Source organism: Triticum dicoccoides, chromosome 4B (assembly GCF_002162155.2).
Source record: "Triticum dicoccoides isolate Atlit2015 ecotype Zavitan chromosome 4B, WEW_v2.0, whole genome shotgun sequence".
Taxonomy (NCBI): Eukaryota; Viridiplantae; Streptophyta; class Magnoliopsida; order Poales; family Poaceae; genus Triticum; species Triticum dicoccoides.
In genome coordinates this window covers 544,981,122-544,986,908 of record NC_041387.1, presented here as the reverse complement: position 1 = coordinate 544,986,908, position 5,787 = coordinate 544,981,122, and positions in this window count along the sequence as shown.

The following is a 5,787-nucleotide window of genomic DNA, read 5'->3' as shown; positions in this document are numbered from 1 at the left end:
CCGTAGGAAAAATTTTAATTTTCTGCAACGTTCCCCAACAGTGGCATCATGAGCTAGGTCTATGCGTAGTTCTCTATTGCACGAGTAGAACACAATTTTGTTGTGGGCGTAGATCTTGTCAACTTGCTTGCCGCTACTAGTCTTATCTTGCTTCAGCGGTATTGTGGGATGAAGCGGCCCGGACCAACCTTACACGTGCGCTTACGTGAGACCGGTTTCACCGACTGACATGCACTAGTTGCATAAGGTGGCTGGCGGGTGTCTGTCTCTCCCACTTTAGTTGGAGCGGATTCGATGAAAAGGGTCCTTATGAAGGGTAAATAGAAGTTGACAAAATCACGTTGTGGTTATTCGTAGGTAAGAAAACGTTCTTTCTAGAACCCAATTGCAGCCACGTAAAAGATGCAACAACAATTAGAGGACGTCTAACTTGTTTTTGCAGCAATTGTCATGTGATGTGATATGGCCAGAAGTTGTGATGAATGATGAATGATATATTGTGATGTATGAGATCATGTTCTTGTAATAGGAATCACGACTTGCATGTCGATGAGTATGACAACCGGCAGGAGCCATAGGAGTTGTCTTTATTTTGTATGACCTGCGTGTCATTGAAGAACGCCATGTAAATTACTTTACTTTATTGCTAAACGCGTTAGCCATAGAAGTAGAAGTAGTCGTTGGCGTGACAACTTCATGAAGACACGATGATGGAGATCATGATGATGGAGATCATGGTGTCATGCCGGTGACGAAGACGATCATGGAGCCCCGAAGATGGAGATCGAAGGAGCTATATGATATTGGCCATATCATGTCACTACTATATATAATTGCATGTGATGTTTATTATGTTGTATGCATCTTGTTTACTTAGAACGACGGTAGTAAATAAGATGATTCCTTACAACAATTTCAAGAAGTGTTCTCCCCTAACTGTGCACCGTTGCTAAAGTTCGTCATTTCGAAGCACCACGTGATGATCGGGTGTGATAGATCCTTACGTTCACATACAACGGGTGTAAGACAATTTTACACATGCAAAACACTTAGGGTTAACTTGATGAGCCTAGCATGTACAGACATGGCCTCGGAACACGGAGACCGAAAGGTCGAACACGAGTCGTATGGAAGATACGATCAACATGAAGATGTTCACCGACGATGACTAGTCCGTCTCACGTGATGATCGGACACGACCTAGTCGACTCGGATCGTGTAACACTTAGATGACTAGAGGGATGTCTAATCTGAGTGGGAGTTCATTATAATAATTTGATTAGATGAACTTAATTATCATGAACTTAGTCTAAAACCTTTGCAAATATGTCTTGTAGATCAAATGGCCAACGCTCATGTCAACATGAACTTCAATGCGTTCCTAGAGAAAACCAAGTTGAAAGATGATGGCAGCAACTATACGGACTGGGTTCGGAACCTGAGGATCATCCTCATAGCTGCCAGGAAACAATATGTCCTAGAAGGACCGCTAGGTGACGCTCCCGTCCCAGAGAACCAAGACATTATGAATGCTTGGCGGTCTCGCCCTGATGATTACTCCCTCGTTCAGTGCGGCATGCTTTACAGCTTAGAACCGGGGCTCCAAAAGCGTTTTGAGCAACACGGAGCATATGAGATGTTCGAGGAGCTGAAACTAGTTTTCCAAGCTCATGCCCGGGTCGAGAGATATGAAGTCTCCGACAAGTTCTATAGTTGTAAGATGGAGGAAAATAGTTCTGTCAGTGAGCATATACTCAAAATGTCTGGGTTGCACAACCGCCTGTCCGAGCTGGACATTAACCTCCCGGACGAGGCGGTCATTGACAGGATCCTTCAGTCGCTCCCACCGAGCTACAAGAGCTTTGTGATGAACTACAATATGCAGGGGATGGTGAAGACCATTCCTGAAGTATTTTCAATGCTGAAGTCAGCAGAGGTTGAAATCAAGAAAGAACATCAAGTGTTGATGGTCAATAAGACCACTAAGTTCAAGAAGGGCAAGGGTAAGAAGAACTTCAAGAAGGACGGCAAAGATGTTGCCGCGCCCGGTAAGCCAGTTGCCGGGAAGAAGTCAAAGAATGGACCCAAGCCTGAAACTGAGTGCTTTTATTGCAAGGGGAAGGGTCACTGGAAGCGGAACTGCCCCAAATACTTAGCGGACAAGAAGGCCGGCAACACTAAAGGTATATTTGATATACATGTAATTGATGTGTACCTTACCAGTACTCGTAGTAACTCCTGGGTATTTGATACCTGTGCCATTGCTCACATTTGTAACTCACAGCAGGAGCTGCGGAATAAGCGGAGACTGGCGAAGGACGAGGTGACGATGCGCGTCGGGAATGGTTCCAAGGTCGATGTGATCGCCGTCGGCACGCTACCTCTACATTTACCTACGGGATTAGTTATGAACCTCAATAATTGTTATTTAGTGCCAAGTTTGAGTGTGAACATTGTATCTGGATCTCGTTTAATACGAGATGGCTACTCATTTATATCCGAGAATAATGGTTGTTCTATTTATATGAGAGATATGTTTTATGGTCATGCCCCGATGGTCAATGGTTTATTCTTAATGAATCTCGAACGTAATGTTATACATATTCATAGCGTGAATACCAAAAGATGTAAAGTTGATAACGATAGTCCCACATACTTGTGGCACTGCCGCCTTGGTCACATTGGTGTCAAGCGCATGAAGAAGCTCCATGCTGATGGACTTTTAGAGTCTCTCGATTATGAATCATTTGACACATGCGAACCATGCCTCATGGGCAAAATGACCAAGACCCCGTTCTTCAGAACAATGGAGCGAGCAACCAACTTGTTGGAAATCATACATACCGATGTGTGTGGTCCAATGAGCGTTGAGGCTCACGGAGGATATCGTTATGTTCTCACTCTCACTGATGACTTGAGTAGATATGGGTATGTCTACTTGATGAAACACAAGTCTGAGACCTTTGAAAAGTTCAAGGAATTTCAGAATGAAGTAGAGAATCAACGTGACCGAAAGATAAAATTCTTACGATCGGATCGTGGAGGAGAATATTTAAGTCACGAATTTGGTACACACTTAAGAAAATGTGGAATCGTTTCACAACTCACGCCGCCTGGAACACCTCAGCGTAACAGTGTGTCCGAACATCGTAATCGCACTCTATTGGATATGGTGCGATCTATGATGTCTCTTACCGATTTACCGCTATCATTTTGGGGATACGCTCTAGAGACAACTACATTCACTTTAAATAGGGCACCGTCTAAATCCGTTGAGACGACACCGTATGAATTATGGTTTGGGAAGAAACCTAAGCTGTCGTTTCTAAAAGTTTGGGGATGCGATGCTTATGTCAAGAAACTTCAACCTGAAAAGCTCGAACCCAAGTCGGTAAAATGCGTCTTCATAGGATACCCTAAAGAAACCATTGGGTATACCTTCTACTTAAGATACGAGGGCAAGATCTTTGTTGCAAAGAACAGATCCTTTCTGGAAAAAGAGTTTCTCTCGAAAGAAGTAAGTGGGAGGAAAGTAGAACTCGATGAAGTACTACCTCTTGAACGGGATAGTAGTGCAGCTCAGGAAAATGTTCCTGTGATGCCTACACCAACTGAAGAGGAAAATAATGATGATGATCAAGGTACTTCGGATCAAGTTGCTACTGAACTTCGTAGGTCCACAAGGACACGTTCCGCACCAGAGTGGTATGGCAACCCTGTCCTGGAAATCATGTTGTTGGACAACGGTGAACCTTCGAACTATGAAGAAGCAATGGCGGGCCCAGATTCCAACAAATGGCTAGAAGCCATGAAATCCGAGATAGAATCCATGTATGAAAACAAAGTATGGACTTTGACTGACTTGCCCGATGATCGGCGAGCGATAGAAAACAAATGGATCTTTAAGAAGAAGACGGACGTGGATGGAAATGTCACCATCTATAAAGCTCGACTTGTCGCTAAGGGTTATCGGCAAGTTCAAGGGATTGACTACGATGAGACTTTCTCTCCCGTAGCGAAGCTTAAGTCCGTCCGAATCATGTTAGCAATTGCCGCATACTATGATTATGAGATATGGCAGATGGACGTCAAAGCAGCATTCCTTAACGGGCATCTTAAGGAAGAACTGTATATGATGCAGCCGGAGGGTTTTGTTGATCCTAAGAATGCTAACAAACTATGCAAGCTCCAGCGATCCATTTATGGGCTGGTGCAAGCATCTCGGAGTTGGAACATTCGCTTTGATGAGATGATCAAAGCGTTTGGGTTTGTGCAGACTTATGGAGAAGCCTGCGTTTACAAGAAAGTGAGTGGGAGCTCTGTAGCATTTCTCATATTATATGTAGATGACATACTTTTGATGGGAAATGATATAGAACTTTTGGACAGCATTAAGGCCTACTTGAATAAGTGTTTTTCAATGAAGGACCTTGGAGAAGCTGCTTATATATTAGGCATCAAGATCTATAGAGATAGATCGAGACGCCTCATAGGTCTTTCACAAAGCACATACCTTGATAAGATTTTGAAGAGGTTCAAAATGGATCAGTCCAAGAAGGGGTTCTTGCCTGTATTGCAAGGTGTGAGATTGAGCTCGGCTCAATGCCCGACCACGGCAAAAGATAAAGAAGAGATGAGTGTCATCCCCTATGCTTCAGCCATAGGATCTATTATGTATGCCATGCTGTGTACCAGACCTGATGTAAACCTTGCCGTAAGTTTGGTAGGAAGGTACCAAAGTAATCCCGGCAAGGAACACTGGACAACGGTCAAGAATATCCTGAAGTACCTGAAAAGGACAAAGGACATGTTTCTCGTTTATGGAGGTGACGAAGAGCTCGCCGTAAAGGGTTACGTCGACGCTAGCTTCGACACAGATCTGGATGACTCCAAGTCACAAACTGGATACGTGTATATGTTGAATGGTGGAGCAGTAAGCTGGTGCAGCTGCAAGCAGAGCGTCATGGCGGGATCTACATGTGAAGCAGAGTACATGGCAGCCTCGGAGGCAGCGCATGAAGCTATTTGGGTGAAGGAGTTCATCACCGACCTAGGAGTCATACCCAATGCGCCGGGACGGTCAAACTCTTCTGTGACAACACTGGAGCTATTGCCCTTGCCAAGGAGCCCAGGTTTCACAAGAAGACCAGGCACATCAAGCGTCGTTTCAACTCCATCCGTGAAAATGTTCAAGATGGAGACATAGATATTTGCAAAGTACATACGGATCTGAATGTCGCAGATCCGTTGACTAAACCTCTCTCGCGAGCAAAACATGATCAACACCAGAACTCTATGGGTGTTCGATTCATCACAATGTAACTAGATTATTGACTCTAGTGCAAGTGGATACTGTTGGAAATATGCCCTAGAGGCAATAATAAAATCATTATTATTATATTTCCTTGTTCATGATAATTGTCTTTTATTCATGCTACAATTGTATTATCCAGAAATCGTAATACACGTGTGAATACATAGACCACAATACGTCCCTAGTAAGCCTCTAGTTGACTAGCTCATTGGTCAACAGATAGTCATGGTTTCCTGACTATGGACATTAGATGTCGTTGACAACGGGATCACATCATTAGGAGAATGATGTGATGGACAAGACCGAATCCTAAGCATAGCACAAGATCGTGTAGTTCGTTTTGCTAGAGCTTTTCCAATGTCAAGTATCTCTTCCTTAGACCATGAGATCGTGTAACTCCCGGATACCGTAGGAGTACTTTGGGTGTACCAAACGTCACAACGTAACTGGGTGACTATAAAGGTGCACTACAG